Source organism: Lissotriton helveticus, chromosome 6 (assembly GCF_964261635.1).
Source record: "Lissotriton helveticus chromosome 6, aLisHel1.1, whole genome shotgun sequence".
NCBI lineage: Eukaryota > Metazoa > Chordata > Amphibia > Caudata > Salamandridae > Lissotriton > Lissotriton helveticus.
Genome location: NC_136067.1, coordinates 1,714,423,136 through 1,714,449,607, shown reverse-complemented (window position 1 = coordinate 1,714,449,607; position 26,472 = coordinate 1,714,423,136).

The window sequence follows — 26,472 nt, the reverse complement described above, 5'->3', positions numbered from 1 at the left end:
AGCACAAAACATAGTCTCAGGGATTACCGAAAAGCATATGCTGCTGCAAAAGAGCACTTTGCACAGGGTTTGGGATTGCACGGTCCCCACAAAGGGTACAGGCCTCAGAATTGTTGAGAGCTCAGATCAACCTCAAAGACCTCGGGAATCCACCTCCTGTGTTGCACAAATATTCTGAGTCCTCAGGAGCTTGGTAGATGCAAACCAGTCAGATGCATTTAGGTGCCTGCCTTGCAGGGGAGTAACTCCTTTACTCCAAGGGAGATTCTTCAGTCATCCGGCGTAGTGTAGATCATCGAAGTACTTGGTTTCTGTAGCAGAGTTTAGTCCAGGTAAAATCGAATGTCCTGTGGTCAGGGGTTCCTACTTTATACCCAAGGAAGAGGTGAGACAAACTCTGGGGACCCACCTATGGGAGGGTCAGAACAGAGGGGGCGTTATGCCCATATCCTTTGTCCAGTTTCACACCAGAGCAGGAGCCAATGGCTCCTGCAACCGATTTTAACTGGACTATGCACAGGGACACCAAATATGCCCCCGTGCAGACATCGAAGCACTCTCAGAGTACACCCACCCAGCCCCAATATATTAAAGCCTGTCTGGGAGGTGGTTACACCTCCCTGTGACAGGGAGCCTATTATCAAGCCTTCCTCTGCTCGAACTTGGCTCAGCAGCAGGAGGGCAGACTCGTGTCTGTGGCTGGCAGCATCCATTTTGTGATGCCCAGGTCGAGAAAGCTGGTACCGGGTGTACCGGTGTGTCACATATGTCCCTTTAGGAGGGTGGAATCATACCTCCCCCGCCAGTTACTGGCGGGGAAGTATGATTCCGAGGTGTTTGACTCCAAACACAACATGTTTCTAAGCAGCCGTTTTAAAGTTAGCATTTACCATGAGGTTATAATGCACTTAAAAGTATATGGTTGGCTGCATCACAAACAAACCCGGAAAATAGGTTCCAAAGGCTGCAGAGGGGCTCTTCTCATGCATGGTCACCCTCTCACATAAAGCCCAGCACCCTGCCTTCAGGATTGATAAGGCCTGCCATAGGGGTGACTGATAGGTTTATATGTGCAGTGATATAAGGTAGATATAGTGAACCTATATCTAGGTAAGGGGTGCATGCACCACCTTACACAAGCTGCAGTAGCAGACCTGTGGTGTCAGTTTGAGTGGTCTCTCAGGGGGTGGCACAATACATGCTGCAGCCCCTGGGAGGCCTCTGGGGTACATATGCCCTGGGTACATAGTATACCATATACTAGGGACTTATAAGGCTACCCCATAATCCAATCTGGAGTGTACCTAAAGTACATGCAATCAATTTACAGGACAAAGCAGCTAGGCTGGGGTCCTGGATAGCAGGATACCAGCCAGTCTAAGTCGAAAACAGTGAAACACCAGCAAAAAGACGGGGTAACTATAAGAAGCAGATCCTACTCTACTACAGACTCCATGCCCCCTCAGTCACACTGGGCTGCACACCCAAGTCTGCGACCCCTTAAATCTGCAGAAGCTTAAAAGAGATTCCCTAAATGCAATCCCTAAATGCGGGGATACTCACGCTGGGGAGTGTTTTCTCAAATGTGTCAGATGCTGGAACATTGGAAGTGAACACAATCCAGCATCAATGAGTTACTGCTCAGTGGGCGGCTCACAAGACCTGCGCTCATTTCCACTTGTTGCCAGTATGTGAAGAAGTGCTCCGACACAGAAAGATAGATGTGTAAACGTTTTACTCATACATATAACACCCATGACACAAACACAACCTGCACTCCTAGGATCCTGGCATCAACTGACATACCGGTCACTGCTAGAACCCTAGTTGCTTCACGTTCTGAATGGAATTCGTTAACCTCACAGTGCTACAAGTATCATCCACATAACACATGGCAACAGTCCAAAATTAGTGAATGAGTTTGGCCAGTAGAGCCACATGAAGAATGAATATGGTGGAGCTGACTGAGAAGCCGTGTAGAACTCTACATTCATATTCAGCAAATGAGGAAAGAAGAGGAGGCAACAAAACCTCCTGACTGACCAGATAGAGAAGAGGAAATTCATTCCAAAACTCAATGTGGCATCTTGGCTGTCAGTGTTTCCAGTGTCATGGTAACTGGTAGCATGTTGACATAGCAGGATTCTGGATTGGTAGTGAACGGGCAGTTAGAGAGGAGTCGCTGTTGGAGGAACATGTACCTGCTTGCTCCTAATAAAGATAGTTACTTTACTACTACTTTGCCATGAATTCCTCATTACATTTTGGCGACGATCGATGGGCGTTACACTAAAGAATAATACCTACAAGGATTCTTCATCTCTCTTACAATTTTGAGTACCATTGAGCAGCAAAACGCAGCAAGCAGAGGAGTAAACTATTGAATAGATGTTCATGATGAACTACTGATTATTTACAAAGAGTAGCCTACAACCTGTGGATTGTGCTGTCTACAAGATTCAACCTTTAGACATTGACAGGAAATTTGACTGCTACTCGACTTGAATTTCTCTCACAGACCTCACCCTTGTTGCAAGAAGGACACAACATCACAGATTGGAAAATTGCATTTTTGAACTGCCGTTGGAATCAGGAATCCTCTATTACAAGTACCTTGTGGCTGGTGGCGGTTAGTGGACTCTCCTCTCGGCCGCATTTTTTTAGCAGCGGCGAGGTTCTTTTCAGCTCGACCTCCATTGTTGTGACGTCTGCTAACAAGTGAGTACATCAGTGCATGCTGACGTTACACCACGTCAAAACGTTGTAGATGGACTTTTGTCACTTGTCATGACACGGGGTCACACAACGTAACGTTACGTGGCACTATTTTGTGGGATTGGAATCTCATAGCAACCTTCTCTTCGCATGAATCATCACCGGAGACTTGTGGAGACTCAACAGCGCTTTGCATGGGATATTTACTAGGCGCAATTTAAGTACTTTGGAGACTTGACATCTACTGTGATATGCACAACACATATCATTTATGCATTTAATTATTAAACATTTACTTCCCCTGCCTGTAGTGAGTGTTCAACTAAACATAGTGTAACATTCAATAGTGATTATGTCCTTGTGATACACCTACATCAAGAATTCTGACTCTTCATTCATCAAAAGCACACGGTGATGTGCACACCATAATAACCTTTATATTTTTGGATACTTGGGTTATAAAGAGTAGTATATAGTGATTATAGTTAAGAATATTAAGCTCATACCCACATTCATTTCCTCGTTCTGGTGAACCATTAAAATGGTCTGACTGGAAAGATATTTTTTTAATTACATTGCAGTGTTTGAAGAAGAAAATGAGGATGAGTTTACACCTTCTAGGAAGTAAAAAATGCTATTACACAGTTCAGGACCTGAAGGTTCTAAGGTGGTTAATCAAATGGAAAAAAGTAAAATCTACCGAAAATGCAAACGTCTTTTTAGAGGCCTTAGAAGATGTAGATGCACATTATCACCCTACAGTTTGTGTGAGAATTAATAGGTAGGAATTCTTTCAAAGAAAACAAAGCAAATCAGAATCCGTTGAAGACTATGGGGCCCATTACGATGTCGGGCGGATTGCCTCCGCCAGGCTGGCGGTAGCCACCGCCGGCCTGGCGGAGGCAATCCGCCCGACACCCATTCCTGAATTCCCGACACCCATTCCTGAATTCCCCCCGCCATATTAGCATGGCGGGGGGGGACCGCGGCGGACGGAAAGACCGTCTGCCGCTTTTCCGCCCCGGTCGCCTTACGGCCGGGGCGGAGAATGTTTAATATGGTGGTGGTGTCTCATAGACACCGCCAGCCATATTAGTATGGGCTGTAAGTCATGCCTTTCCGTGGCTGCAATGCTGCCATGGAAAGGCATGCGGTCTTCACTCTGGGGGCCCCCTGCGGGGCCCCAGAGTGAAGGAGGGGTGGGGGCTGCACACGGGGGTACCTGTGGTACCCCCCACATTTGCATAAACAAAGCGGCAGGCACCGCGTGGTGCCTGCTGCTTTGTTTATGCAAATGCTGAAATGCATTTCTAGCATTGTGGCGGGCGGTGCTGAGAGCACCGCCCGCCACAATGTGAGAGCACCGCCCGCCACAATGCTAGAAATGCAGGATGTGCCCACCACTGTAGCGGGCACATCCTAATGCCCCCCACGGGACCCCCGCCCTTATGGCGGGCGGTCCCAATCCACGCTAGGATGACGGGCGGACAAAGGCCGCCCGTCATCCTAATGGACCGTTATGTCTCTGCTTTAAAAAAACTAGCCATCAATTGCGAGTTTGGAACCCTGCCTGATAATTTTGTTAGAGACCAGCTAGTTATGCATTCTAATAACTCAGCAATTCAAATAGAATTATAGGTATGTGGTGATGCTCCTTTAAATTAAAAAGTAATGAAAAAGGGAATATTGTCAGTAAAGTATCACATAGTAAATCTGATGTGAAGACGGGTGATACACAACCTTACAAGGAAGTGGGTAAGAGATTTACAACTTCAGGCAAAAGTTAGATAGAGGATAAAAGTCCTGTTTACTTCAGATGTGGTTATAAAGGCCACACCGCCAATGATAAGCGGTGTCCCACTATAAGTGCTCCTTTTGTGGTATTGTTGGTCATTTTGAAAAAGCTTGCATGAGCAGAATCAGCAGAGGAAACAAGAAAGTTGTGGGGTGCATTTAAGACAAAAACATGGAGGATGAAGAAAATAGTGACTCTTCAAGTGAGGATGGTATATTATGTATAGAGGACATGTGTGGGGCTGAGAATGTTGTATTGAATGTATGTACCAATTCAAGGAAAAATCGATATGTGAGATAAGTATTGGGGGAGTACATTTACAAATTGTACCCGATTCTGGTTCTCCATACACAATCATGCAACGCACGGTTTGGGAAGACAAATTCGCTAATGTTCTTGATAAAAAAGTTAGAACCTCCAGACTTTCAGCCAATAACTCTTACAGGAGGAAAAATTCCTATGATAGGGTTTGTTGAAGAAGTTTTCCAATTTAAAGACAGAAGTGCACTTGGTAAATTATATGTTGCAGAAAAGGGACCTTCTGTTCTAGGTTGGATGGACCAGGGAGAACTTGGAATAATTCTGAATCTAAAAATGGAGAATCAAGTAATGATTTTAGAGGAAGGGGGCAAATATTTGGTTAATAACATCATCAAACAGTTTCCCAGTGTTTTTTCAGGTTAGTTTGGGAAACTAAATGGATTTTTACAGAAAATTGTGCTAAAGCGTTGATGATATTCCTGTATGTTACAAACCCAGGAACATTTCTATAAGTGTGAGGGTAGGAATAATGGCAGAATTAGATGCCTTGGAGAAGAAAGGCAGCCTGTAGAAAGTGCAGAATGGTTGGCTCCCTTAGTTGTAGCGTGCAAACCGGATGGCCGTTTGCATCTATGTATCGACTTGAGAGACCTAAACAAGAATATTATAGTTGATAAGTTTCCTTTGCCCAGTATAGATGAATTATCAGCACAATCTAAAGGTATTAAATGGTTTTCAACTATAGATCTAACTACTTGCTACCACCAGATTCAGTTACATGACAGCAGTAAGAATTTTGCAGCGTTTATAACTCCATTTGGGTGCTACCGTTTTGTTAGAATGCCATTCGGCCTTGCTTTGGCAGCTGCCTTTTTTCAAAGATTAATGCACAAGTTGTTCAAAAATCAAAATGGAGTAACCTACTATCAGGATTACATTTTAGTCATGGGTCGTGATAAAAATTAACATGATAATCGCCTTAAAGCTGTTCTAAGTAAACTGACAGAGAAAGGATTAACTGCTGAATTAAAAAAATGAAATCTATCACTTACCTGGGCCACAAGGTTGGTGGTGATGGCATTTCACCTAAAAAGTGTTTAATCATGGCACTTAGCAATGCATCTGCACCTAAGTCAAAAGACGAAGTAAGATCTTCTCTTGGCTTAGCTGAGTTTTATTCCAAATGTGTACAAAATGTTGCAACTAAAACTTATAGAATGAGACAACTTCTCAAAGTTAAGCAGGAATTGTTTTGGAATATGGAACTCCAAAGAGATTTTTAGGAAATAAAGCAAGCTCTTGTTTCTGCATTTCCCCTACAAGGGTTTGACAACCTTGCCCCAAGCATCATTACCACCAATGCCAGTGGTAAAGGTCTTGGGGCAGTTTTGTCACAAGTTAATGAAAAAGGTGAAGAAGTGACAATTGCATTTGCTTCTCGCTCTCTCTCTCCACGGAGGAAAAATTCTCTGTTATAGAGAAGGAGATGTTAGCTACAGTATGTGCCATGGAGAAAGTTAGAATGGCATTCATTGAAGAAAAACCCCAGTCTATCAACAATCTGGGAATAGTATTGTGGAAAGTTTTAATAGAGTTATCATGGGCAGTGTACACGCTTCTTTAAATGCAGGAAAAGATTGGGAATAAGAACTTTTTAGCACTATACTGGGCTTATAGAATCACACCCACTGGCACCAGTTATAGTCCTTTTAGGATTTTGAGAGGCAGAGAACCTTTCACAAAGGACAATGTTGCGTGGAACTCTATGAAAGTGTGCGGCAAATGGTCACCTGCTGTAGTCCGATCTAATTTATGGAAAATGCATGAGTCTTACAAAGTTCATTTTGACATGAAACATAGTACTAAAGATGCTGACTTAAACATTGGAGATTGGGTTAAGGTAAAACTTGGATCCAAAGTGAAGAAAGGGGAAAGCAAATACTCTGCACCATTACAGGTTATTGCTACCTATTCGAAATCTGCTAAATTAAGTGATGACAAAGTTTGGCATCACAGTAGAATGGCCATATCTGACAATGTTCATGTTGACAAAAGCTCAAGATGCAAAAATGATAGAAAATCCTCCTCCATGAATTGGATATGGATTGATGTTACGGATGTGGGGTTGAAACACTCCTCTTTACAGCTTTTTAGTGTTCTTATGGGGGCTGTTTTGGAAGATGGCGTACAATCTTCTAGCAGCACCAGTGCTTAATTTGTGCCGGGACTTGCCGGTACTTAGCACCGGCACTTAATTATCAGGGCTGGGTCTACACGCATTGCTGCATGCACGTCATTGATTTAAATTTTTGATATGGCACAGAGTGTTGAGTTTTTCAACTTCAACAACTTCTCGTTGGCACTCCGCAGTACTGTCTGTGTCTCCCGTCTGGCTGTTTCCAATGCGCTTCCAGTCATCCCCTCTCCTGTGTTTCCTCTTGTATCTCCTGTGTTTCCATTCACTGAGTTCACCTGCATTTCCTGTGCGCCTGTCCGAGAGGCGGCCTCTGGTGCGCGTGTGCCGAGAGCTGCAGCAAGTGGGGGGAAATATGAACTTCTGAGGCCAGGAGGTTGCGTAAAGACCTCCAGGGGTTTCAGGCAAGAGGAGGACCTCCTAAGTTTCTTCATACAGCGGGGAGAGGGGTGACCCCGTAAAGCTAAGACCAGAACCCGAGTTGGGCAGGTTTAGTTGAGAAAGAGTGAGGAGGCCCCGGGGCGTTGGCAGATGGTGACTCCCCATCAGGGGGCTGATGAAAGGAGCGGCCCTTTCTTAAAGGAAGAGTCAGAGGTACCCGGGATGCCACTCATGGCAGGAACGGTGACATTCAAGTCCGAGGTAAGGCGCCGCACCCCCAATACATATGCCCCTGCACTACACATGCGGGGGGTTCTTCTTGATCAAGGAAGGGGAGGGAGGAGGAAGCAGGAGCCATTGTATTGCAGAATTTGGGATCCTTTCAGAGTCGGCCCATCCCCCTCCATTGTGCCAGTGGAGATGTGATCAGGACTGGACTGGCCGAAGGATTTTAGTGGAGGAGGGTGGGGCGCTGGGAGAGCCTGTAGGCTGTGGAGCGGAGAGCTGGGAAAGGCCCGGGCTGAAGAGGACCAGGATGGGCTTGCTCTCCAACCAACGCACAGGTGAGGGTCTCTGACCTCTTGGGGGCACATGGGGGGAGACTTTCTATTTAGGGATTGGGGGACTTGCATTTATCCAATGGGGGGTATGTGGGTTATTGTAGTGAGAAAACAGAGAGGCACTTTTTTTAGGTGTTCTAAAGCTGTGCTAGATAGCAGCTGTTGTGAGTAAGCAATTTAATGAACAGGTATGATGCTGGTTTTACATATTAAAGTGTCTTTATTTTCCCAATGCCGCTTCTGTGTTCCTATGTTGATGAGAGCTGTCATTCTGCACCACTCCGGTGATGTAAAATTGTAGGCCTTCTATTTTTGCATAATGTCCGGGTTTTGGGTTCTTAAGATCTGGTCAGGCCTAACATGAGTCCCCCGGTAATTTCCTTGGGAGTATGAGGGTAATGTAGCAAGAAGTGTGAAATTTCCACTGGAGTGGTTTGGCAGGGGCCTAGAACCCAGATGGAGGGCAGGGCAGGTACCTGAGGACAATACGTAGCTAAAAGGTTAATATCATGGCCTTCTACACAACCGAACGAAGGCTTGTAGCTTCTATGGATTGATTGTAGTTATCATTTTAACATTGTATAAAGGTGGTCTCAAAAACTCAGACGTAGACATGCTGGCTGACGGTGTCACACGTGACAAGAGGCAGCATTGGTGGCGCGCTTGTGGCGTGCTAGGCTCGAAGTGGAGAGGTCATGCGATGCCAAAACACTCTGGAGGATGGGGAAGAGCCAGCTGTAAAAATACGCTGGGTAGCACAGTTTATACTCCTCACCTGTCACTTTCTGTACCTCTCTTCTATTTATTGCCCCCCGAGCTTTAATATCACACGCTAGGCGACTCGGGCCTCTGATATTATGCGACGTCCAACTCCTTAACAACACAAGCTTTGAGAGAGATACAGCGCTCAACATAATTGGTTATTCGGCAAAGCACAGGCGAACAAACATAATATTTGCCTCGCATCACACAATGTGAAATGCAGGGAAGCCAAGGTCCGAGCACAGGATTCCTAGTTCAACACCTGTGCACAGCATAGCCAGGCAAAACACACAACTAGCATGCTTAAACAATAGTGATGTACTGGACCCTAGTCAGTGCAAGAAAGGATATGGGTCAGCACTGAGAGTGACCTATAAGGGAAATACCTTTTTGGTCTCGAAAACTGAAGCTGCAACTTAGTACTTATAGAGTATGAAAGCTTGCAAGAGAAGCAATTGTGCCCAGGAGTGTGTTGGTGACTGTACGTATGAAAAATAATGTGCTTAACAAGTACAGCTTTTTGGTATTCTAAACCCAGTATGGTAATTGGCAAGCTATCTGTTTTGGTTACCTTCCCATGTTAACCCCTTCGATGCTCATGACGGAACGGTTCCGTCATGAGCTACGGTTGAGCTGTGCTCATGGCGGAACCGTTCCGTCATGACCACGCCCGTTTTTATTAGGGCCCAGCACCGGAGGGGGAAACGCGGTCGCGCTGAAAAGGTTAAAGGTGCTCTCTCAGGTGCGAATAAAAACAAAGTTTACAAAATGCTTATTAAAATATTTACATTTCTTTAAACTCAAATAGAGTTGTTATTTTGGTAACAGTTGTTTTCTTAAATTCTTTTGTGGAAAGAAGACTGCTTATTCTCTTTGCATCTGTTAAACAACATGATTGCAATTAAACCTTATTCAAAGCTATTGTGTAATATCAAACACCTAGAAACAGCTTTTATAAATGGAAGACCTCATTTATGAGAGTTATTAACTGCCATAATTGTTGCACAGGAGTCTATAGTGGAACTGCCTAAAGAGAGTGGGGTTTAGACTGATGAGTGATAAGAGGACCATTTGAAGTATTATTGTAACAAAATGATTTATAAAAACAATTTTCAACAAGAGGACAAAAAGTCACAACAAGTGAAGTCACTGGTTCCTTAGCCCAATTGGTTATCGTCTTTTTTTTATTGTTTCTCTACAAGTAATCACTTTAACAGAATACTCTACTATTTATTAACCCAACAATACCCCTTTGGCCACTGGAAGTGACAGTGACTGACTCATTCAAGTGTATTGCATGATTATTTTCAGTTTATCTGTTTAGAGTGTTTTCAGAACATTTTGGTTTATTTTGTCACATACGCTATGTCAAAGTTATATCTTTGAACTTGTAGACTCTGTTAAAAATAGCATACCCCAGTATTGTCCTTTTCCCAAATCGGCACGTAGAGCACCGACATTGTCCCTTTTCAATGCATTAGTGATTTTAACTATATTATTCCAAAATTGTGCAATAAATGCACCTATGATATAATCTTTTTCAAAATTTCCAAAGGTCAGGGGAACCTCCTATCAAAACCTTACTATGAGGAAGGTTCCCTTGCTGAAAATCAGATCTACTTTCTTGGTTACAAAAGGTAGCAGTGAGATAGGTCAATAATTACTCAGTTCACTTCAGGGTGCAAGCAGAGGGCATGCCTTCACTTCTGGGTAAACTAATCCTAGGCTATATGCCTATCCCTGTGCTCTTAACACTGGTACTACATCATGAGATACACCAAGCTTGTTGGCAATATCCTCAACTCTCAATCAGCCAACGAAAATTCAACTAATATCAGTTACATACCCGTAGCAGTCATTGAGGTTTCATTTTATGAAGTTTCCACACAGCATGTTAGACACATCCCATGACAACTGCACCACGTTATGCAGAAACTATGACAAAGGAACCAAAACTGGTTTTGGTTTAATCTTCCTTGACTCCTTGCCTTGCAGAAACATAGAGAAGCATCAGAACAGCATCTTAGAATACATGGTGCTAAAATTAATCTCTATCTGAGTTTTGTAATGTCTCTATTTATTTATCACTTTCTCGAAACAAAACAAGCTTCTATCTTTCCTACCGATGTCTTGACTCACCCAATTCTCTCTTTCCTTGCCATCTAAAGTATTCTACTTTGGCAATATTAAGATCTGGGTGGATGCTCTTTCTAATTTCTATGTTCAAGGCATATTTGTGTAGCTTGTTGATCTGGCAACACTCTGATGGGTATCGCCTTGCACTGATAATTTCTAAACAAAATGAAACAATTAAGTACAAACCTTTATACACCTTGGGGGAGATTTACCAAAACTCTTTCCAATTCAGCAAAGTCCCCAGCGAAAGATATGGCTCTCTCCTCCCCTTTCACTTGCACCGGGCGCTAATTACAGCTGCAATGCACCACACACAATCACCTCAGCGCCATAGCGCTAGGGGGTGTGTGTTTGTGTGAGTCTAGCATAGGTTTTGTACAAGAAGGTTAACCTTCCTGTACAAAATACCATGTCTTGACAAGATGCAAAGCTTTTCCCACTTTGTATGTGTGCTGCATAGTGCAGCACGCATGCAAAATCAGAAAAGGAAGAAGAAATGAAAGCATTTCTCCTTCCCTGAGCCTTCTCTAAAATTGGCACAGTTTTCTCATGCTAAACCCAATCTACTTTATTTAGTAAATTGGGTTTAGCCTGAGAAACCTTGGATGGTTGCATGGGAACGCCCATGCTAATCCCTTGGAACGGCCACATGGCGCTAAGTAATGTAAAGCAGTGCCATGCGCTGCTTTGCAGTACTTTTCCATCATTTCCAGTGCTAAACAAGTTTAGCGCCGGCAAGTAAATTGGAAAAAAAAGATTTTGCTCTGATTTGCATCACTTTTGTGATGCAAACACTGCAAAATCTTCATCAATATTCCCCCTTGATTCTAAGATACAGTGCCCTCTGTTTCCTTTACCAAGCGCAAGTACATTATTTCAAATAGTTCTCACTAAGGAGTATATTTGCTAAGATTGTGCACCGTATTTACGTCGCAAAGCTGAGGCAAATAGACAGAAAATCTTTTTTATCTGATTTACTTTCAAGCGCAAATCTTGCTTTGCTCTGGAAATTTACTTGAAAATAGAACAAAGCAGTGCATGCACTGCTTTACATTACTTAGAGCCAAGAACGCCTTCCATGAGTGGTGCATGGGTGTTCCTAGGCTAACACCCACAGTTTTGACTCAAAAGTAAAAACAAGTAGACAGGACTTTGCAGAAAAAATAAGGCCCTTTTGGAATAGAAGCTAACAAGGAGAAACACTTTTATTTTTCCTTTCTTTTCCAACTTTGGAAGGTTTGGAAGTGTGCTTTATTGTAAAGCACACATAAAGTATTAAAAGTTGTAAAGTTAGTCTAAGCATAGTATTTTGTACTGGAAGGGTACCCTTCAAGTACAACATCTATACTAGTCTCATGCAGACTCCTTTTCACTACAGTGTAAAGGTGTGTGCGTGGCAGTCAGCAGACGGCTAGGGAGAGAGGTGGAGAGTACTATACCTCTGTAGATAAGATGCTGTTCTGCTTTTTCAGCACACAACTCAGTGCATTATTTTTGGCTGCTGTGTTGTGTTGCGTGAGAATTTACTAAATAGATCCCTACTTTTTTACAGAGTTCAAAACAGTCAAAGCAAACAAATTGTGATTCTAACAAACACAAAAGAGATCACTGTTTCCAAAATTATGACACAACTGTATCCACATCATTTTCTAAATTTATATATTTGCAAATGCTCTCTAAATGCCACTTCCAATAAAAATACCATGATTGTTGTATCCTGGCAAAAACTCACTTGCTACCTAAAAACCGGCTTCGTGGTATTCTGTTTTAAGGTCGAGCATTCGAGACCTCCTGTATATACTTTAGTATACACTTATATGTGTATGTACTTAGTGGGCTCTGTAGATCAGCCCTAGGGCTTGTCTTCTTCCCCTTAGAGACTTTTCTCTGTTCAACTGCCTCTATTTAGCTGTCTTATTAAAAAACGACCAGTAGAGGTCAGTAGAATACCAGAATTGCTTTCTGCTGGTTCAACTGCCTCTATTTAACTGTCTTGATAGAACACGACCAGTAGAGGTCAGTAAAATACCAGAAATGCTTTCTGCTGAGGGACTTTGGGGCATATATACAATGTCTGGCGTATCTCTGCAAATCAGCAGGGATGTACCAGAACAAATGCGACACGCAAGTCTCCGCTTGCGCCACCACCGATGCCGTCGCATTTACAATGCGGCACACCCTGGCGCAAGAATAGGCCGATGCGTGTCACATCTTGTGGCGTAAGGGCGGTGTATTGCTGGAGTCGCGTCCCAAGCATGACGCAACTCCAGCAAAGCACAGGGGCCGCCCATACCTATCGTGGTGCGCCACTTCTTACGCCTGCTTCAAGCAGGGGTAGGGTTTTGTCTTTTTTAACTTTTTTGATATAAAACGACCAGCAGAGGTCAGTAAAATATCATAATCATTCTCTAGATTCTAGTCCATAGAAATTGCCTTCTACAAGCACCCGTAGACAATAATATTTTTTTTAAATCTTGCATTTTCAGTGATATGACCACCGAAGGCCCTGATTTTATATTGAAAACAGAGCTTTGGACTATACCATATCCTGCTTAAAGGCAATATTTCTCTCCATGTGTTCCCATACCTGGGGTGTCACGCAGTTTGGTGCTTACTTTCCTTCCATATTAAAGAACAGTAGATGTTTCAGCACCTAGGCTAATATGCTGCATAGCTAAATACAAATGAGGTCCCAAAGGCGAGACCGATTGCATTCCAAATGCTTGTTTGTTTCGCATTTAAAAGCCATGGCTGTGACGCCGCCATTGTGGTACAGATCTAGTATAATGGAGTAACCCAGTGCCCCTCAGAACTTGGGTGTGGAGATGAGAAGGAATGTTGGTCTGTTGGGTGTAAAAATGCTTTTCTTCTTATAAGATACATAAGTGAACAGAAATAATTATTCAAATGTTTGTGTTGTTTGCAGATAACGCAATAATTAGGGAAGAAAACAACAGTGAGACACACCAATCATGAATAAATCCAAGGTTTATATTGAAGAAAACGAAGAACCACTTTTTTTCTTTTTAACTTTTTCACATTGTGTACATTACACTAAGGGGCTGTCACAAGTAATAAACAAAACGGCGCAGGTGCTGAAGTGACACAGTGAAATAAAGTGCTGGTTGTGAACAAGATATATACAGTGCAGTATTTCTGGTTAAAAAGGGTTATTTAGGTGTCATCCATCTCTAGACACATGAATCTCTGATCCGCTGGGGAGTTGAATTTCCTTTGGGTGTGGAGCACAGAGAATAGGGTCAGGAATATGAGTAGCGCGTTGACGTTTTGACCCCAAACTACCAAGGGGGTCCTCCTCAGGACGAAAGGAACACAAGTACAGCCTCCAGGGAGGATTAATTCAGACTTCGACTGTCTTTAGAAAATGATCTAATGTGAGTCAGGCATCTCAGTTTTCAAGCAGCGATGGGAGAGCTGGCCCACCGTGCTGATTTTTGATGTGATTATTTACAATCTTAACCCTGTCCTGGCTTCGAATCACCATCACCAGGACCCCACATGATTCACAGCTTATGAATCTGACTCACATTGGATCATTTTCTAAAGACAGTCGAAGTCTGAATTAATCCTCCCCAGAGGCTGTCCTTGTGTAATTTTCATCCTGAGGAAGACCCCGTGACTTCCAGCATTTTGCACAAGTTTTGGGTCGAAACGTCAATGCGCTAGTCAAATTTCTTGGCAGATGCTGAGAAGGCATCCCTTCTTGGGCAGAAGCTGAGAAGGAATCCCTTTGTGATGAGGATAGTGTGGAAGGATTGCAGAGACCATCAGCTGTGCTCACCGTGTGCCATTATTTGAAAATGTATATCAGTATGTATCACTGCTAATTAATTAGAAAAAGAGAATGGTGAGAAGCCTGAAACATACTAGCGAGGGAAAAAAAGAACCTGGAAGAAATGAAAGAAAAACAAAGAAGAAAAAAGATACATGGGAACAGAATCTAATCATGTTAACACAAAGAGACAGAAGGAAAAACACAGAAACAGGTACAAACATAAAGGGTGAGGAATGAAGTAAAAGAGAATAAGAGCTAGAGAAGAAATGAGGAAGAAAAGCATACACTAAGGAAAAAAAAGGAGTTGAAATGCGAAAAGGAAATCATGGAGAAGAGTGCTGGACACACATTGAGACCTACAAGTGCCAATGAAAGGTGAGAGAAAGAAAGAGGTAAAATAAAAAGAGTGACGAAGAAAGGAAACAGAACAAGATGGACCTACAGGGCAAAGCAAGGCTCCCTGCTAAACTAGGAAGTAGTGTACTGAACAATATGGCAGAGGTAAAGAAACCCCAGGCCCAGAGAGCGGTGCAGGGGAAAGTTTATAAGCAGGGCACACCCAGCTCAGTTGAAAGTTTGCCAACCAGATAAACAAAAAAAAAGAGCAGTGCTGCGGTGCTCCAGCGAGTCACTCACTGCTCTGGCTGTCAGAGACAGGGAGCCTGTGTTTCCTTGAATAAAGGCACAGCGAGAGCACACTGCTTAACTAGCTGAGCCACCTTTCAGCTTAGCTCATATCTGGGCTGCATTTTTTCCCCTGATTATGGCAGAAGCATTTGAAGAGGTCTTCAGCATTTGCAAAAAGAGTTATCCAAGGTGTAACGATTTTCAGAGCCAGCAAAAGAGATATTGCCACAACAGTGCTTTTTTTAAATATATATATAGCGTGAACTAGACCCGGGACATTGGGTATCAGAGCGCTTTACATGAGTACCAGTTTCGTTACAGATGGACACATTAATTTTTTTGTTAGGCACGGGGAGATTAAGTGATTTGCCCAGAATCACAGGACGTTGTGGGTAGTTGCAGAGACTCGAACTCGGTTCACCAGCTTCGAGGTCGACCACTTTAGCCGTAAGGCTACAACTTCTCAGCCTCTCCCTGCTTCCTTTTGGGTGGCCAGAAGTTCCAGATTTCCTCGGACACTCCCGGTTTTGAGAGGACTGTTCCGGTGTCCCGATGCTTTTCCTTATTTTTAAGAAATATCCTGGTTTTTAAGATAAAGTCATCCTGCGACGCAGGAAAGAAACTTTTACTCTTCTTTCAAGAAACCTCTCTAAAGTGATTTAATTTATTATCTGCCTTTTCAGGCAACACAGGAGGAGGTTGGACGTCTGCTCCCAGTAAAGGAAAAACAAAGTAGGGAGTGGGGGGGTCTCAGGGTGGAGATCCTGCCACAGCTTTTATTTAATGTAGTCCTGTAAATGTGTGTTAATATAAGCTCAGTGAATTTCTAAGGTTTTTTAAATGCTAATTTCTAACTATAACGTCCCTCAAACCTGTGGTTTTTTTAAGGGGAATTTTTATGGTTATTTAACCGCTTCAGCGCGGCGCGAATTTTCGCGCTGTGCTGAGCGTTCTAAGAAACGGGTGTGGTCGTGACGGAACGGTTCCGTCATGAGCACAGCTCAACCGTCGCTCATGACGGAACCGTTCCGTCATGAGCATCGAAGGGGTTAACTAGCAGTCACGTTTGCAGGGTGGTGGAAAAAGGGAGCTGGGCCTCCAACCAGCTCTCAGGAATTCTTCTGAGTAGGACTTACAGGAGGTACCAGGAGGGCTTTTTCGCCCCCAAGGTCCCTAAGGAGTAAAGTGGACTTCATCCCCCAACCAGTAGTGCACCAGGAGGCATGTTTGCAGAGTGGTGGAGAAAGAAGGTGTGGCCTCTGAAGACCTCTTAGAAATCCCACTGTGTGGGACTTACTGGAGGTTACAGGAGATGTAGGTGGCCCACAAGGACGTCCTTGGGGGGCAATTACCCCTCCAATTGCCTCCAGTAAGTCCCACACAGCAGGAGTGCTGAGTTCTGATAGCATGGGTTGGTGACAGCATTGGCTTGAGCGGTCATGTTTGCTGTTGATGACAATCTTGAGGTTTGTGGTGGTGTGGTTGGTGGGGGTTGATGTCAGTCCTAGCACTGTTGGCTACCCAGTGGAGTCCCACGGTGAAGTGATCTTCCCAAAGATCATGATTTAGGTCTCGGCGGTGTTCAACTTTAGACAGTTGTTTTTCATCTAGTGTACAGTCATGCAGGAATTGAACTTGTTCTGGGCACTGGTGGTCTTGGCCATGAGGGAGAGACTGAATTGAGCATCATCGGCATAGGAGAGGATGCTTATGTAGTGAGAGCAGATGATGCTGGCTAGAGGGATCACATATGCGATGAAGAGGGTCTGGCTCTGGGAGGATCCTTGCGAAACTCTGCAGACTAGGTAATGGGTGTCTGAGGTGTACAGTTCCAGGCTGATTAACTGGGTCAGGAAAGAGCAGCTCCATCAGATTTGTGTCCTTGGTTTCATATGTTGTGCATGCGTTGGATGAAAATGGGGTGAGAGACCGTGTCAAACGTTGCGGAGTGATCCAGGAGGATGAAGGCCGCCCTGTCTTACTGTTCAGAGTCATGCAGATGTCATCCGTGGCTGTGATGACCAGTTCTGATTACATCATTCCCCACTCTGTATTTGTCTTTAGCCTGTCTAGTGAAACAAAGGTAGGGGCAGGCCTAGTACCAGGTTCTTTGCTTTGCAGCTAGGGCATTCTCTTTGGAATTAAATCAGGGTGGGGGTCACAGATACTCCGAAGCCATCCTGTCAGGAAGGCTCACACCTTACCACAATTAGGCCCTTTCTCCAATGTCTGGGTGATTACACATCGCACTTCAAAGAGCCAGCAGGAGTTAGGAAAGGCAGTTTTAGATTTAGGTAGGAAAATGGCAAAATAGTAAATTGAAATCCAGCTCTATCATTCAGTTGGATTTTAAAATACTATTTAAACGAGTCTTTGAAATATTTTCAAGCTTCTCCCAAACTGAATTTAGCCCTTACTAAATGTAATAGTTTAAGAAATGGTGTTACTGGTTGAGGGGGTTGAAGCCCTTCTCAAACAGCAACCACAGTTCTTCTCGGGTTGAAGTCACAAGCAAACTCTAAATTAACTTGTAGTCAACTATTGAGTAGCTTGACACAGAGCAGTCAGGCTCAACTCATAGGCAATGTGTAAGTGCAATACTTCAAACAGTAACACAGTGAAAACACATCACAAAAGTATCCCACACCAGGTTTAAAAAAACAAGAGAGTGAAATCAGTAGAGCCAGAGATATGAACATCTAAAGATTTTAGTGGAAATAGCACCAAAGAGCACAAAACACCATCTCGGGATATCTTGTTGCCCTGAAAGTCACACTTGCAGGATGACCGCGACGGAGGGCAGGTTGGCTACAGTCGCCAGGTTAGGCCCGCTGTAGATCACCTTCTGAAGTATATGTCAAAACTCTCATTCTAGCTGAAGAGGAATGTGAGGAGCAAGGGGGGCGCCACAGTAGGCTGTCTGGGTAGCGCGAAGAGGCGCCAGCCTTGCTGGCGGGTCAGCATTGCTGAAGTTTCGCCCGCCAGCAGTCGATGTTGGAGCCCGAAGAGTCAAGTTGACAGAGCTTCCTATTGAATCGCAGTGTGAGCAGTAAGGTCTCGGCGCGAACTGACCCATTTGCAGTCACAAAGATCTCAAAAGCTTGATTTCAGCTCACTTGAGCCAGGACCTGAGGGGCATCACTTTAGGGTCAAGTACTCACTGCAGCTGGGTCCAGGGTGAGTTCAGGATGTTGGGGCCTTTTATGTCCCTGAAACTCAGATCAGGAGGCCCGCAGACTAGCCCATGGGATCGCTCTGCTGTCCTGGGTTCAAGGGTGAAGTTGCAGGTCTAGCTCTACTCACCCATGCATAAGGGCAGCAAGAAAAAGGTCAGCACAGCAAGGCAGCAGTACATCAAGGCAGCAGTCCATCAGGGCAGAGATCTAGCAGAGTGGCAGTCTTTCAACAGCTCTGTAGCCAATCTTTCTGGCAGAGTAACCACAGTTCCAGAAGTGTATACTGGAGAGTCGGTGTCTGAGGTCCAACATTTATACCTGGTCCCCTTCCTCTGGAAGGTGGGGGAAGCTTCTATGTGTTCCCTTTGACATCCCCAGGCATCCTGCCTTCCCTGTCCTGGCTCCAGACTAATTACAGGGGGTATGCAGACCTGTGTGTGGACGCAGGACACATCATATTCAAGTGTAAGTGGTACTGTGCCCATCTCCCCTCTCCCATCCTGCCAGTGATGGCCCGATCAGGCACGCGTAAGCTCCCTATTTATTTGGCTGTCTAGGGGGAATACAAAAAGTTCAACTGTCAGCTACACCCAGTCATGTCACCCACATATAGGCTACAGGCAGAAAATGGCTAAGACAGGAAAATGCCACCTTTCTAAAAGTAAAACAAACAAGTTGATGGACAGAATGTTGCACAATGGCAAAACATTCACCCCCAGTCACAGATCTTGGTTTAATCCATCGTTATTTTGCTCACCAAGCCACCCCAGTTCAGAAATGGCCATATGCAAATCGGTCTTGGCCCTGTGCATCATGGGAACAGTCCAGCCCAAACTGCCAAGCCATGTCTTTTCTGGACCGGAATCAAGCATCCTAGGACCGGTTTCTGGCTATCAGCCGTCTTCAGCCAGGATAGCTTGACTCCAGTGGCGTAGTGAGCAAGGGACCGACGTCTGGGCATACCCTTCCCACATAGGGTGAATAGCAAAACAAACAAGATGATGGACGGAATGTTGCACAATGGCAAAACATTCACCCCCAGTCACAGATCTGGGTTTAATCCATCGTTATTTTGCTCACCAAGCCACCCCAGTCCAGACATGGCCATATGCAAATCGGTCTTGGCCCTGTGCCTCATGGGAACAGTCCAGCCCGAACTGCCAAGCCATGTCTTTCCTGGACCGGAATCAAGCATCCCAGGACCGGTTTCTGGCTATCAGTCGTCTTCAGCCAGGATAGCTTGACTCCAGTGGCGTAGTGAGCAAGGGACCCACGTCTGGGCATACCCTTCCCACATAGGGTGAATAGCAAAACAAACAAGATGATGGACGGAATGTTGCACAATGGCAAAAAATTCACTCCCAGTCACAGATCTGGGTTTAATCCATCGTTATTTTGCTCACCATGCCACCCCAGTTCAGACATGGCCATATGCAAATCGGTCTTGGCACTGTGCCTCATGGGAACAGTCCAGCCCGAACTGCCAAGCCATGTCTTTCCTGGACCGGAATCAAGCATCCTAGGACCGGTTTCTGGATATCAGCCGTCTTCAACCAGGATAGCTTGACTCCAGTGGCGTAGTGAGCAAGGGACCGACGTCTGGGCATACCCTTCCCACATAGGGTGAATAGCAAAACAAACAAAAGTCGGCTAAAGAAAGGTGATGGATTAAACCCAGATCTGTTGACTGGGTGTGAGTGTTTGATTGGTTCAGATGCTCCGTCCATCACCACCCCCTTTTGTACTGCGTCTGTAATATGGCGCAGGTGCAGAGTCGAAGAAATTCCTGCATTTGCATAGGGCATGCCCATATGCAAATGAGGGTACACCCTCTGAAGGCAGCACTGGTGCTTTAAGTGCACCAGCGCTTTTGGTATTATAGAAGGGGATGCACAAGTGTCTGCGCCCCCTTCTATGATAAGTGACCCAGGGCGCGTAAAGCGGGCGCAAACACCCACTGCGCCCCCCGAGCACCTTCTGTAATACGGCCCCAGGACATATAAAACTTAAAGGCGCATGTCTAACATTTTAAATAGACTGCACCCTGCCCTCTGAGTTATCCAGGGCCTACTGTAGGGGTGGCTTATATGTATTAAAAAGGAAGGTTTATGGCCTGGCAAAAGGTTTATTTTGTCAGGTCAAAATGGCACTTTTAAAACTGCACACACAGGCTGCAATGTAAGGTGTGCTGCATGTTTATAGGCTTACTTAAGTGGGTGACACAATAACTGCTGCAGGCCCACTAGTACCATTTAATTTACAGGCCCTGGGCACCTGTAGTGCGATACGACTAGGGTCTTATAAGTAAATTAAATAGGCCAGTTTGGGATTAGCCAATGTTAAGATGCTTTAAGGAGAAAGCACAAGCACTTTAGCACTGTTAGCAGTGGTAAAGTGCACAGAGTCCTATGGCCAGCAAAATTACATTCAGGAAAAATTGGAGGGAAAAGGCAATAGGTTTGGGAGTGACCCTGCAGCGAGAGCTGGGTCCAACAAATAGGGTAAAACTTAGGGGTGATTTGTGAGGATTAAAAAGGAAGATTTAGCCCAGGCAAAAGTTTTAATTTTGTCAGGTCGAAATGACAATTTTAAAATGCTCTAAAGGTTGCAGTCTCAGGCCGGTTTTACAGTGCTACTGCAGAGGGTAGCATAATGAGTGCTACAGTCCACTCATTATTATTATTATTATTATTATTATTATTATTAATATTATTATTAGTAGTATTATTATTGTTATTATGTATGTTTACAAGAAGCCTAGATTCTGAGGATTAACAGGTTAACCCTGGGTCATAATATCAAGAATTAAGCAAGCTAGACAATTTCCTCTGAACATTCACAGTAGCATAAGGTTCTGTTATTTAGAAGAGCTTCCAGGGCTGGATCCTGCTAAACTGAATGTCAAAGATTAATCATTGTCAGAGCAGATGAAGAAACTGAGAGCAAAACTGATTCAGAGAACTGACATATTTTCCATTTTCGATTAGGCAGCTGGACTTGCCCATGATGTAGATCAGAGCACCATAGTCACTTTCCTTCCTTAAAAGTCTCCCCACATCAGCTGGGTCAAGCAGCATAAAGCTACAGAGCTCATTCCAAGATGCTCTCTCTCTCTATTTCTCGAGGCAAGTAAGAAGCCCCGGGGCTCTTTCCCTAATTATGATACATCAATAGCACAGGTGGTGTCCCAAGTTCATTCGCGAGTCATATCATCTGGTCAGGCCACCTCCTCATAGGTACTTTTCCCTTGGATAGCGAGGCCACTAAGCCTGGGGAGATGACCTTGATTCCAACAGTTGTCCATTATCAGTATCAAAGCTCAATGTGTCCCCTTCTCTCCTTGCCTAACTCCTAAAACAAAGACATTATTCTAGCTAACAAGGATGATTCTTCCACCTGCAACAGAAACGTGAGAAAGAACAGAATCCAACGTGCACTTGAAATTCAACTATTGATTCTAATGCGACAGCTTCCAGGGAAAATGTACTTCAGGCCTACAGAATTCAGCTAACATAAGAAAAAATGGAACAAAGCCGTGACGAAATTGCATACAAAATAAACACTCCTTCTCAATATTACTGCGTATATATAAGTTAACACATTACATAAGCATAATGACTACATGAATAAATGTCAGGGGTATACACTAATTCTGCATGTTAATGATCTTAGCTAGTTACATCTAGTTTCTACGTTGATTGCTTCACATTTACATTGAAATGCCCTAAAATACGTTACGACTCACATTATTACAATTCACATTCTACTGTCTCATGTTAATACGATGAAAGAATATATATGGATGCTGACTACTCTTGATGATGCACCCCTACAAATGAAAAATGGATTTTGCACTACATCAAATCCATCTGTCGCATATGTAATAGCGCCTCAAAGTAAATTTAACAAACATTCAGTTTCTGATCAGTACTTCTTGATATACTTAAAATAAGCTTTCAGGGGGTTTTCGTGCTGAAGGAACCATACCAATTTCAGAAGTTATTCGATTCTGTGTCAGGGGTACATCACTCAAAACCGCTAGACATATAACTACATTTTTAGATTTGTGTTTAAAGCTTTATGAGTGCAAAAAGAACTTTTTAATGTTTAATGTATTGGAGTTAAACTGCTTATATGCTCTCTTTTTAGTGACCTATGGGGCATATTCTCAATCCCCTATCGCCATGGTAACGTACATTTTTTTGACGTTCCTGTGGCGATAGGACCAGAGCCCTATTCTCATGGCAGCAGTAATGCACTTAACGTGGCTTAAAGCCACGTTAAGTGGCTTAACGCTGCCTTGAGAATAGGGCTCCTTTAACGTTAAAGTTAGCGTGAAAGGGGGCATGCAGTGGGTGTTGCGGTGGGCGTACCACTGCAACACCCATTGAATTTGATGCTACCGCCTATTATCTAGGGCGGCGATAATAGGTGGCAGCGCCAAACTTAAGACTTAGAAAAATCAGGTCTTAATGTGGCTAAACGAGGAGAAGACCTTTATTTCTCCTCGTTTTTGCTTTTACCATGTGTGCTGCATGTAGCAGCAAACATGGAAAAAGTAAACTGGCATTTTCGGTTTGTTAATGTACAGGAAGGGACAACTTCCTGTGCATTAACAATCCTCCCTGCTCGCAGACACCCTTGCGCTCTGGTGCAAGGGTGCCTGTTCTGGCGTTAAGTCGTTGGATTTATCGCCGTCGATGGGGGAAACGCCAGGCTGCACCACATTCTTGTGAATATGGTGCAGCCTGGCGTTTCCGAAGCGGCGCTGAGAGGCGTTAGGGCAAGGAGGCTAACGCCTCTCACCGCCACTTCTTTGTGAATATCCCCCTATGTTTTATGTGTTTTTTTCGTATTTATCGTATGTGGTTTTAATGAAAACTTAATGAGTGAATAGATTGGTCTCTGCCTTACCAATTCTGTTTCTTTTATTATATACACCTGATTATTTAAATGCTTATTAATTAGCAAAATTGTACAATCTACTTCAATGAGGAGGCAAAGCGTGCTTATTAAGTAAGTAAACTGGCCCTTTAAAAGGATTTCTTGTTCTAAAAAACCATCTGTTCCACGGTGCAAACTGTTGATATTTCAGTGAATAAATGTTAGTCTTTCGCTTAAAATGTAAAAGGCGTTTGATTTAGTATCAGACCATATTTATTCTTCAGATTGGTTTGATTCACAGTGAATTTCCACTTGTTTGTAAAGCCTTGATAATATCCCAGAAGCTCCTCTGCTCAAAGGTGATGTAATAAAGGCTGTTCAATGAATTTCGCAGGTGCTAAGCTGAAAAGACAAATGCACCTGGGTATTTTACATATCTCTTTTTCTGCTAGTGATGTTAAATGCCGATTAGGAAAATGTGGATGTTTGCTCTTTCTTTAGGGAATCGAGGTCTCCAAACTACCTGGAAACAATTTATAATTTATGAGCTCCGAAAACGATTATTGAGCTTTCTCAGAAAGATGGAAAAAATATATCGCTTTGAAATCATAATACGGGCAAGATGGAAAGCTCCTAAATATCAGACAACAAAGAGACCCTTCGTGACTACAGAGGAGGTTCTGCAGGACTGCCTTATCGCATTACTTTGTGACTGAGACAACAGCGACATCTAGAGGTTTAGGACGGTAATGATGCAATTGAACAAATTGTTATGGGAATCATCAGAAAGTTTCAAATGAACCACTTTCTTTCTCTTTTGCTTGCTTGGAAACATTAGTAACCTACGTATGCGTGACTTAAAACCAATTCTGAAAGGGTGAAACTATTTTGATAACGACGAGAATTGGTCCTCTGGGAGTGCAGGGTAAACGAGGCGAACACATTTCACAAACTATTGTAAACGCATTTCAAACTTTGATCTCCATATATAGCCTTTCACAGTTAGTGATTCAGGTGGAATTACCGCAGAAGGTAAATGGGTCTTTTCCCATTGTCAGAAGGTTTCTATAGGAAGCAAAGACAAATCAGAGAAAATGTTTACCAGGAAGAAGAAGAAAAGAAGAATTCACAAAAATGTTTTACATTGTTTCGAATTTCCCTACCAGTCGCAGCTCGCAATACTCGTGGAGGGGGTGGGGGATGGAGCGGGGGAAAAGTCGGGGGTGTCGCGCAGGGGTGGAGGCCGGGGAGATTAAAATACATTTTTAAAACCAAAGAAGACTTACCTGACCGGGTCCATGCACCTTTGCTCCTCCTGGGCCGGGGTCCCGCATCACCTTCTGAACAGGAACAACAGCTGCGTCACCAACCCCTCACAGCCAATACTGAGGCTGCTCCAGCAACACCAGGATTGGCTTAACAGGGTTACTTGCTGCCCTGCCGCCCATTAGGAGACGGAGGGTCTGACAATGCATGTCAGTCAGCATGATGCTGGACCGCCCAACCCCTTCAGACTCTGAAGGGGGAAGGGGGAAGGGGGTGGGCGGTCAGGCGTCATGCTGACTGACATGCATTGTCAGTTGAGACAGAGCTGCCGAGGGAGCTGCGGGCGCGGCTTGTGGGTCAACGCCCCAGCGCTTCGTAGTCTCTGAAAAAAAAAGCTAGAAAGGTGTTTTGCTGCCTATTTTAACACATCATTCATTAATAAACACAAATATTTCTCAGCCGCGGGCCGTGGAGGGAGTTACGGTGGGGCAGGGAGGCGGGGAGGGGGAGGGGCAGGGTGGAGGGTGCTAAGAACAGGCATATGGATCATTGCAGGTAAGTACACAATTCAATTAATAAAACGAAATTCGTAGCGCGCACAGCATTGCTTTTTGCCATGCAGTGCGCGCTACGAATTTCGTTTTATTAATTAAATTGTGTACTTACCTGCAATGATCCATATGCCTGTTCTTAGCACCCTCCACCCTGCCCCTCCCCCTCCCCGCCTCCCTGCCCCACCGTAACTCCCTCCACGGCCCGCGGCTGATATTTCTACTAGTTTGTTATATTGTATCATCATCAAAACGGTATTTTGGATTCAATGGTAAGATTTCCAGGGCGGGCGAGGAGTACGAGGGGTGATGCTCATTTGCACAGGAAACATCCTTAACCGCGATGTTTAAACAACTACTTACCGGAACAACGAAGAGTGAACAACCCAGGGCCTGTGAATGAAATGCTCCAAGGGGGCCACAGCACGCATTGTGACACACACTAAAATAGTACTGCAAACCATGGGGCTTATTTATGATAGACGTGCGCTGCCAGAGCGTCACTTCTTCCAAAGCTCCGGTTGAGCAAACCTCTCAACCATACCCATGAGGCCAAGCAAAGCCACCCTGCGAGGTTTTGCATGGCCATAGAGTTATGGAGATATAGCAAGTCGCTGCATTGCTTTACTGATCGCCAGGGATTTTTGCACTGCCTCATTTACTTAATCACGTAAACCGGGGGTAACGCCAAAACCTTACGCCACCCCAGAGCTGTGTAACAAGGACAAATATTTGTATTTCTCCTCATTGTTTCCTCTTTCCACGTGTGCTGCATAGAAAGAGGAAAATGCCACTCACGATTTTTTTTGTGCTGGAAGGTGCCCCTTCCTGTGCAAAAACAATTCTGCATGCAAGGCCGACACCCTTGCACACAGTGCAGGGGTGCCTGCATTGGCCCCATGCAGCAGATTGTGCGCCAGCGCAAGAGGAAAGGACAAGGATGCACCGTATTTCATAAATACACTGCATTCCTGCCCTTTCACATTGATATAGGGCAAAATGAATACTTGCGGCGCTGCCCTACACCAATTCCCCATAAGTAAGGCCCTATGTTTCTAGGCCTGCCCTTACAACCTGTGTGTACAGTTTTAAACTGGCAAAATTAACCTTTTACCAGACTTAAACGTCCTTTGTAGTACTGTTAAACCTGGCATACTCAGGGTGGTCTTTACCCAAACATTTTGCCTGCTTGAGTCCTCTTTTTGCTGTATCTTTTTGTTGGCCTTAGGGTGCAATTTACCACTGCTGACCATTGCTAAAGTCCATGTACTTCTCCCCTAAACATGGTAACATTGGTGTGTACATGATTGGCATATTTAGTTTACTTATAAGTCCCTTGTACAGTGTTACACCATATACCCAGGTCCT